The sequence below is a fragment of the Mus caroli genome, unplaced genomic scaffold (assembly GCF_978045245.1).
Source record: "Mus caroli unplaced genomic scaffold, Mus_caroli_1 scaffold_4, whole genome shotgun sequence".
Taxonomy (NCBI): Eukaryota; Metazoa; Chordata; class Mammalia; order Rodentia; family Muridae; genus Mus; species Mus caroli.
Window position 1 is genome coordinate 73729543 of NW_028227259.1, and position 11224 is coordinate 73740766.

Consider the following 11224-nt stretch of genomic DNA (forward strand, 5'->3'; position numbering starts at 1 on the left):
TATGAGTCTTGTAAGTTTTGGGAATAAATGAGACTTGTAAGTTTTCTTTTCTTATTGAGTCCATGATCTTCCCTGTACTATAAAAAAGGGAATATTTGAATTTAGAAGAAATTGCTGCATAGTTATGTAACCTTTATATGATGAAATAAGACATAGAAGAAAACAGTAAAAGGAGAGAACAGATAGCAGATCAATAGACAGATTAGTAAATAAATAAACTGTAGATGTGATACAAAGATGTTCACTATTGTGCAGCATATAGCAACATACAAGCAAGACACAATCTCTAAAAAAAACTCATTTTAAAATCTTGTAATGCATTTATTAGTGTCCTGTGATTCCTATTATGGCATTGAATTACATGTTCATTGATTTAACACGTTCTTCGTATAATTCTACAAAAAGTAATGATTGAAAACAGTATGAATATCATCTTATTTTGCAAAATGTATGTTCAAAACAAAAGAAAAGATTAAAAAGGAAAAGGAAAATGGAAACCAAAAATTGATATATCTTGTTTTCTTAAAATAGTAAGACTGTCCATTATTCATGAAATATGACAATCACAAAACAACTCAAAAGTTAAGTTATTACTATATTTTTGAAGAAAATAATAACATTTAATACCAATAGGATAAATATCATTTTTAAGGAAAAAGGAGGGAAAGGAAATTGCAAATATACAAAGAGAAATCAATCTGTTACCATAATGTATATAAAACCAAAATATCAGATATTGAGTATAAAGCATATTTCTGCAATAAAATATTAGAATTTTGGAGAGAAATATTGAAAATATGACAATGTGTGAGCATTTTATTTGAGGATATAAATGCTAGCTAACTTAACACTTCTTAGATAACTTAATTCTGTTTTCAATTTGTACCAAATATCTAGTTGTATGTGTTTTGATTTTTGTTTTATTAATCTATATTCAGTGATAATAATTATATTTTAATAGGATTCCTAAAGATTGAACTAAGATAATTTAAATAACTTAATTATCTACCTTAATAAATTAGGAAATCTTAATAATACAATTGTTTTCCAGAAACAATAGAATTGTTTCTCAAAATAAAAAAGAAAATAGTAAAATTTTCAGATCGACATATGATTCCTTCTAGCTACTTTTAAGATGAACAAACTTATCCTTCTACAAATGTATAAATCTTTCCTTGGACCCTTGAGCACAGTGATCTCTATATATTCATTCCTTGAATTTTAAGTACTCTTTAGGATTCACAGTATGTAGAAAAATGGCCTCCAAACATTTTTATATTCCAATCTTTGAATCCTATAAACATGCTCATTTATATCTCAAAATGTAAAATTAATGTCATGAACATTGATCTTGAAGTTTCAGAAACCTAGTGTGATCTCATGATTGTGAAAACGTGTTGAGTCATTTACTGCGGCCTTCAGATGGAGACACAATAGTAAAAGAGAGAGCAGAGAGAAATGTAACACCCCTGACCTTAAAGATGGAAGGAAGTCTGATGAAGGGATATCAACTGCCTTCGGAAGATCCAGAATACAAGAAAATAGACTCTTTCCTAGAGCTTTAAGAAAAAAAGAACCTAGCTCAGTAAACATAATTTTAGCTTAATGAAAAGATGTCTATATGGGATTTGAATCATATGTAACGATAATGCACTGAAGAGATTTTTAATACACTATGCTTATAAAAATTTGTTTAACACTTGTTGATGGATATTTGCTTCAGCAATAAAAAAGATCAATGCAGACTATTTTTACATTCAATTAACAAGAAAGTGTGCTGTATTGTTCCCCAGATACTGCTGGTTCTGTGAGACCAGGAAAAATATATTCTACATTTCTTTGCATAAGGATATTAAATCTAGCATGTTGCTTTGCATGTGTTAGGTAGAGGTATTCATCATCTATTTTGTTATGTCTATTCTTCTTTTCCAGTATTTTATACTATAGTTTGTCATTCCTTCCTTTATATTAGATGAATCCCTGGTAGTCTGAATAAAATGTCATGCAAACTCGTACTGGAAAAATATAGTTAGGCTTTTAATGTGCGAATTGTCCATGTAGCCCACAGGATGTGCTTTACAAGACTTACAAAACCAGCTTCTCTGTGTGTTGTTGACATTATCATCAGACATAGAAATGTAATACTATCCTTTACTCCAATCATAAGTATTTCTCCCTGATAATCAATGACTTCTAATGGAGCTTGGGGAATCTTATGGAAGAATAAATTGTGGGCCCTGACAGGGCTAGGAACTCCACAGGAAGACCAACAGAGTCAGCTAACTTGGGCCCTTGGGGCTGTTCCAGCGTCTGAACCACCAACTAAAGAACATCCATGGGCTGGACCTAGGCTTCCCCATACATACGTAGTAGATGTGCAGCTTAGCCTTCATAGGTACTGAACAACTAAAATGGGGGCTAGCCCAAAACTGTTGTCTCAACATTGGGTATGTTCTATTACCTGGGCTGCTTTGTTTGGCCTCAGTGGGAGAGGAAGCTCCTAGCCTCACAGAGCCTTGTAATGCCAAGGTGGAGGGATAGCCAGGGAGTCCCCACCTGCCCAGAGGAGTAGGGGAGGGGGAGAATGGGGAAAGACTGTGGGAGGGATGACCAAGAGCAGGTAAGTGAGCAGGATGCAAAGTGAGTAAGTAAAAAAAAAATTAAAAAATAACTAGGTATGTAATGCAAAAGAAGTAAAAATTATTCATATGTTATGTAACTTTCTTTAGACAAACATTACTGAGTATTGATGTCAGAGAACCATTATCAGATTAAACATCAGCTAGTCTCAAAAGATGTTCTATTTATAACAAAACTAATCATGCACATTTAAAAACAGCTAATCAAAACATAGTCATAGCACTTGATTGTGTACTTGCACACATTCTGCAGAGGTGCAAAGGTAGTTTTCACATTAATATTACACATATTTTGATAAAACTATATTTATGTGATAATTTTAAATGATTTTCTAGTTCTTTCAAAGTGGCAATTTAAGACTTTTATTAGATAATATTAACTTTGGAAGGTGATTTTAGAGTCATTTTTCTCCAGTCTTCAGCTACACAAATATATACTTTCTGGAAGAATCAATGGGAGGAAAAGCCCTTGGTCCAGGGAAGGCTCTATGTCCCAGTGTAGGGGAATACCATAATGGGGTGGCTGGATTGGGTGGGCAAGTGGGTGAACACCCTCATAGAAGCTGGGGCAGGGAATATAGGATAGGGGGTTTCTGGAGGGGAAACCAGGAAAGAGGAAAACATTTGAAATGTAAATAAATAAAATATCCAAATAACAAATGAATCTACTTTCTGATTTTAATACGTTGACTAAATGACTAAAACTACTTGCTATTTATCTATTAGTTATGGGAAAAAATCTAAAACCTAGAAAGGTGAATGATACTTGGTAGATGAGAGAAGAGAGAGAGAGAGAGAGAGAGAGAGAGAGAGAGATTTCCAATTAAGGAAAGTATAAATTATCAAGGTCTATTTTACTGTCCTTTTGTACATCACTTATTGTCTGTGCCTGTGTTGGACATACCATACTTATAATTATCAGAAATTTAAAGACTAATTATTTGTAGCAAACTACTGACTTCTACCCATGCAAAAGCTAAGAGTGTCATAGGCCACATCTGAAGCCTATAGCCTAGACTTCTGCTGTGCTGGAATCCTCCTATCTTATGTTTCTACCATCAGCTTTCCTTCCCCCAAACAAAATGCCTAAGGTTATGGACCTTGCATTGCTAGGCTTTGTGTTGCAGTCACAGACATTTTGAATTTTATATTAGATTCTATTTTATCATTTGCATATTTATTCTGAAATTCCTCATATTTCTATATTTATTGGGCAGTCAGAAAAAGGAAGAAAGTAATAGAGAAGAAAAAATTGGTAAAATATTAATTTGATAAAAACATAAAACCTGAGGGATTTGGTAAATGATGAACATGACAAATACGAGAGTTCCAAGAACTACACTATGGAACACTAATACAAAGAGTACAGAAATATGACCAGAAGAGAAAGAAAAATATCTACTATATTCAATAAAACTTTATTAGGATAATTATTGATTTGTAAAGAAATTGTTAAGAATAAAAGATAATAAATTTTAATTGTTAATAAAGTAAAAGGAACCATCAATAAAATTGCATATATTGCAAAGTAAAAGTGAAATAGAAATATTTCAAGAATGGTGAAGTTTCTCAATGAGTAGAGATGCTATACACAGGCCTGATAACCTAGTTCCATTCCTAGACCCTGTGGTGGGAGAGGTAGCAGGAAATAACCCAAATATATTTTCTCTTAATAAATTCCATGGAGTGCAAACACAATAAATAAGTGATTTTATAAGTAAACTCTTTCAAAAAGAAATATTTTAAGAACAATTATGGGTGGTATTATTCATCACTAACACTGAAACTACAATAATTGCTAATGAAAATACTTCAGCAAAACAAGACTAATTTACATACTACATCTTATTGTCTGAACTGTGGATCCTTCTAATGTTCGTATTTTGAAACCTTGACCTAAGTACAACAGAATGTAAAGTTACTTAAAAATAAGATTATTTATTTTGGGTTTTATTGATTGTTTGTTTGTTTTTTCAATTTTTTATTAGATATTATAAGATTATTTTAAAAGTTGAAAATTGTATTTTATCTGAAAAGAAACCAGAGCACTGAGCTGTCCTAAGAGAATCAATAGGAACACATTGCAGGCCTCCCTTCCTCCATCAATGACTTTAGAGCCTCAGGCTATGTTTGTATCTGTCAGGCTGGATTTACAGATGGAGCCCAGCATAAATGTCCTCTGAGAGTCTCCACCCAGCAGCTGACTGAAACAAATGTAGAGACCCATAGCCAAACATTAGACTTAGGTAGGGAAGTCTTGTGAAAGAGTTAAGGGAAGGATTGAACCTGGAGAAAACAGGAACTCCATAAGAAGACCATCATAGTTAGCTAACCTGTAGCTTTGAGGGTTTCCAGAGAATTAACCACTAACCAAAGAGCATACAAGGGCTGAACCTAGTTCCCACATCCCCACCCCATACATATGTAGCAGATGTACAGCTTGGTCTTCATGAGAGTCCTCCAGCAACTGCAGCAGAGGTTGTCCCTGGCTCTCATGCCTGCCTGTGGATCCTGTTCCCCTAACTGATCTACCTTGCCTGTCTCCAGTTGGAAAAGAGGTCTTTAGTCCTGGCGGGACTAGTTGTCTCAAGGTAGAGTGCTGTGCAAGGAGAGTGTTCCCTTCTCTGCAGAGTGCTATAGTAACTGGAGGTGCCAGGGGGGTAGTCAGGGGGAACTCTCTTCTAGGAGGTAAAGGGGAAGGGTTGCGGAGAGGCTGTGTGAGGGAGGAAAAGGGGGACACGATTGGGATGTAAAGTGAATAATAAATTTTAATAGGCAAAATAGGGTTAGCATAGTTGTGATTTAAGGTTAAATGACATTGTATTGGGGCATCAGTACAGCCAGTAAAAAGGAAACCTCTAGACATATCTAACATATGTCAGAAGTCAGGTTAGTACATCCGGGAGGAATGTGTATTATTGAGATAGTTACAAATAAAGCTTTTTTGAATTCTTGTCTTCATGTCTGCTACTCTCAACTAATTTGGAAGAAAAACAAAGAGCCACTGTTGATGGCAAAATTCTTCTGAAGAAATCAGAGGCTAGACAGCCCAGAAATCTATGATAGATTTCAAACACTACTGGTAAAATAGTAATAATTAATAATTATAATAATAATAATAATATCAACAGTAGTCAATAAAATAACATCTGATGATAGTCTGTTATACTCATAGATTGGTGCCTAACCCAATTGTCATCACAGAGGCTTCATCCAGCAACTGATGGAAACAGATGCAGACACCCATAGTTAGACATTAGGTAGAGTTTAGGGAATGCTGCTGAAGAGGGATAGGAAGGAATGTAGGAGCCAAGGGGCTCGAGGACATCACAAGAAAACCCACAGAAACTAACCTGTCCCCATAGGAGCTCATTAAGCCTGAACCACCAGTCAGGGAACTTGCATGGGTCTAACCTAGGCCCTTTGTATATATGCCATTGTTGAGTAGATTAGTATTTTTGTAGTTGTCTGATCAGAGGAAATACGGGCTGTTTTGATGCTTTTGCCTACTTTTGGGACCCTTGTTCTCCTATTGGGTTTCCTTGTCCAGTTTTAATATGAGGGAGACACCTAATCTTATTGGAAGTTAATATGCCATGCTTGGTTAATATCCCTGGGAGGTCTACATTTTTAATGAAGGTACAGAGGGAAGGAGTGGATGGTTATGGAAGAAGGAGTGAGATGGAGGAGATGGGAGGTAGATAAGGGAAGGACACTTCAGTCAGGATTCAACATATGAGGAAATAAATTAATTTCTAAAAACTTGAAAAGGGAAAATGACACTAACATTTCTCTAAATGTCAATTATCGCTATGATGATGATGGTGGTGGTGGTGGTGGTAGTAGTTCTGGATGCCTGATCTATAGAGCATATCATGTGTTCTGCACTGTACAAACTTGCTGTTTACAGGAACCAGATATAGCTATACACTACTAAAAATTCTCCATGGCTTCTTCTTACTATGAACAAACAGTATAGAAGGCTTCCTATGAGTTGTGATTATTATTCTGACTCTGTTCTGTATCTCTCACAGAATATACAATGTACCCAGCAACCCTCCACTTCAATGTGCTGGAACATTTCTGCTTAGCCTGAAATATTCCAACCCCAGGAATGTGTTCCCTGGTGCTCTTGTTTTATTCATAGCGCTACCTCCTCAAAAAAGTCTTCTCCGAGAGCCCACCTCCCAGGTTCTCTCTCTCCTATGTCATCTTTACTCACGACTCAGCACTTCGTACGTGAATCACATTGACTATTAAAGTTATTATCATTCATGTGTGTGCTAATACAAATAGTTAATCTGTATATCACTTTTTCTTGGCATGTAAGACCCATCTGCTAGACAATGCCTATTTCATAATTCTTACAAAAATGACTGAAGAGATGAATTAATGCATGAGGGCAATGTGTTCAACAAAAGGTTGGCAGGAATACTGGAAAGCTTTGATGCAATTTCCAGTGTTGGGACACTTTTACAGTATCGTCTAGCAGCCTTAAATTCAGCAAGTTTGTATTCTCGAGGTGGAAGGGGGAAAAAAAAGATGAATTCTTTTTACATAAACTTATAAAATAGGAAATATTTTTTAATGCCCCTTTGATAATATTATTAGCCTAACACACTTGCAGGCATGGCTCACAGCACTCCGGGGAGAATTTCACGCAGGTTCCTGTTTACACAATTCTGTGTTCATCACATGGCCTAAGTGACTGCATATAATATCTAGCAGATTTATTTCAACTTAACAAAATAAGATTTCCTTGTTGAACATAACTAAAACTAAATTGAGAAACAGTAAATCAAGAGTATCTAATGAAAACATGCCACACAGGCCTATACCTAAAGAAAGTGGTGGGGGCGGGGGGGGGGAGACTAAATAACAATTCTCAGTTCCCGATGGAAGCTACTGTATTATAGTGTCAAGCAACACATTTATTTTTTTTTCATCTAATTCTCTTTTCAGTTCATAGTTTTGTGCCAGCCTGCCACTATGCACAGTAAAACATCTGCTTCTTCCTTCGGGGTTCTTTCAAGTTAGTAATTACAAGTATGAAATTTGAGGTTAGTCAGAGTTAACTTCATGCCCAAGTCTGGAAATTGCTGGTTATATAATCTTGTGGCTAACTTCACTAAGACATTTTAATTGGGGTTGATGATTATGCATAATTAGGTAGATGTTATGAGTTTACAAACAGTAATAACGTGTACAATCAACTAAACATGTGACATGCTCATCAATAAATGTAAGATGACCAAAGAACAACAAACAAAACCCCAATTCTATAGAGGATGATGGTATTTTACATACTACATTTGAGGACTTTCTTCATATAAGACTAAGTACTTACACTATTTCTTAAAATATTTTTTCTCCAATTCTCTACATGTTCTGTTTTTATCGGATATACTGTGTTGACTAAAGCATCCACTATGGCAAAGCTGTTCTTCATTACTTTAAGAAAGATCAAGACTCTTGAAAAAGAATTGTCTCTGGCAAAGGACCTTCTCACAGTTTTGTGGCATTGCTACCATGGTATTGCCTGTGAAACATCATAAAACCCTCCCACAGAAACAATGAATCAGAGAGTGCCCTTTTATCCTTTTCTTCATTCTCCTTATCTGGACAGCAAGTCTTATTACACACATGTGTCCTCTGATGACACTCAGTGTTTCTTTGCTACAAGCAGTTACCCTGCACCATAAGTGCTTGATTTCTTGCTATATCTCTTACATTTTTGAGATTTGGAAATGGGATGTCAGCTGCTTGGTGCCAAAGGCACCACCTAAGGCTATCCTTTGATTCAAGTATTCCCATCTCCTCCTGTTCTTTTGCTTTGAAATCAGTAAGGTTATATCTAATCAAAGAGCAAATATAATGGCTCAAAGGAATTAGTGGATGATAAATCTAGGAGCCAACCCATCACATGTGATTCCAAAAGATATTTGTTTTCATCTTTCTCTTTATGTCATGCAACTCATCTAAATGAGAAATACAAATGCTTTCAAAGGCAAATCCATATACATCTCAATGAGTGGTACAATGGTTAATAAAACTGAGCTCTTGAAAATAGTATTATCAGTTGTACCCACTTGTCTTCCATTGTACATTGGGTTCATGAATGGTGTGATAAAGTTTTTCTTTAATTATTTCTTATTTCTCAATTTAAATTTATTGCTTAATTTTGTGTTGCTAGAGAGGACATGAGCAACAGTGCACTGTGGAGGTCAGAAGAAAACTTGCAGAAGTGGGTTCTTTCCTTCTTCCATGTGCTTTAAGGGTATTAATCACAGGAACCTAGGCTTGACAACATATGCCTATATCCAATAAGTCATTTTGCCAGTACTATGATGATTGAGTTTTAATAGTGGTTTCTCAGTTGGATAGAGTCATATCAATTAGGAACATTTTCATAATCATAACCTTTAAATAGGAAATGTGCAGAATAAGAAGACTAAATGGACCAGTACATATTCACTGAATGTTCTGTGAAAAGTATTGTGAGCACTTGGAGGAGATAGGAAAATAATTAAACATATTTGCTCATCTCACAATAAAAAAATAAATTAAAATTAAAAGAGGAAAGAACAGAAAAGAAAGAAAGACAAGAAAATTTCAATTGCAGTAAAGTTTGTAATATGAGACATCCTAAATTTTTGTCTAAACATCTTGAAATAAGCCTCATCTATTAGAGATCTTTACAGCTAGATACAATTTAAGAATTCATAGATATTTGGCACCATGTCATGATAAATTTTGTATTTGTGAAATTCAATAAAGATCGTTTTATCTCTGAAAAAAAACAGCCAAACAAACAAACAAAAAAGATTTCTTTATCGAGTTGTAGATAAATAAGATTGAAATCTCTGTGACTACAGCTTTCAGGTACTCCAAGCACAGACTAAAGGCCTAAATTAGCTCCTTTAGGAAACTCCCGCTCTGTAAATGAGAGTTTTCTGGAAAATATCCCACATTAAGTAGAAAGCAGTTCCTTTTTGAGAACAGCTTAAACACAGGGTAGAAGAAAGGTTAGTAGGGAAAAGAATCCCAAACATTACCTTGTGAGATTCAGTGTATAAACTAAAGGTTCTGCTAAATTCCAATGCATGAATGCCTATTCCCATCTCTGGCCATCTCTTGGAAACAGAAACCCATTCAGCCTGTACCTCCTTCCTATTAGTGCAGATACATGGCTGTTGCCCCACAAGGTTCTGAGTGTTGCTCTACAGTGTTCTCTCTGGGACCCATTATTGATTTTGTTACCTTCATACATTTTCATCTCTGCACTCTGTTCTGCTGGGCACTGCCTTCAAATGAAGTTTGAATTTAGTCTAGAGCCTGCTGTTATGCTTTCCCTTAGTTCTCTTGTATTATTAATATTTTCTTTCCTCATTTTTTGCTGCCTACATGAGAAATAAAAAGTTTTTCATGACACAGAGCTTAAGGAAATACCTTCCCGAGGCTATTCCTCATAACATGACACTTGGCTTTTAACAAGAAGGCTTATACAAAGATAAATGTACATAGTAAGAGTCAAATAGCCAAATTGTACAAACTGAAGTGAAATAGCATGTTTCAAATGGTGTTCTGCAGATATCACAAGTGTCCAGTGCATTTCCACACAGTCAATTCTGACATGGAATCCCGTAGTTTAAAAATGAAAGACATGGCCAGGCAGTGGAGGCACATATCTTTAATCCAAGCACTTGGGAGGCAGAGGCAAGCAGATTTCTGAGTTCGAGGCCAGCCTGCTCTACAAAGTGAGTTCCAGGACAGTCAGGGCTACATAGAGAAACCATGTCTCAAAAACAAAACAAAACAAAACAAAACAAAACAAAACAAAACAAAACAAAACTCAACAACAACAAAAAGAAAGACATGCATTTCTCTGTGTTGGCCTGGAATTATTTCATACATTATAGAGAACCTGATAATGTTGGAAGATGGAGAGGGAATTAATGGGTGGATAATGCTCATAAATATCAGTAGTTCTCCATTCTTTATTGACATTAAGATGATGTAAGACTTTCATTCCAGTCTTATCAGAATCTTAGACTAGATACAAGTCCTCCTTCATCTTTCTACCAGAAGTTCTTGGTAATGTAGAGAAAGAATGTGCATGTGTGGTTAAGAGTGTGTGTGTGTGTGTGTGTGTGTGTGTGTGTGTGTGTATCTCTGTGTATGTGTGTGTGGCATGTATGTATGTATGTTTGTGTGTGTGTGTGTTTATGTATATTGGATGGGGTATGCATGTTATGCATGTGGTCATGTGTGAAGGGATGTAGCTTTGTATTGGGCAATGTGTGAATATGTTTGTGTGTGTGTTTGTTTGTTTGTGTGTGTGTGTGTGTGTGTGTGTGTGTGTGTGTGTAAGCATGCACATAGCTGGACACCAGTGAGTTTCTTCATAAGGTAATCCATGTTTTGCTGTGTGCTTCTTTGCAGACTATGGGGATTGGATTCAATTGCAAAGTAATGAAAGCATAGAGAGAGGAGTATTACTATATTAAAGAATAAGCTTTCAAATATATTCCAACAAACACAGCTATGGACTTCGGGGAAATCTCATTTCACTTGCTAAGTTTTCT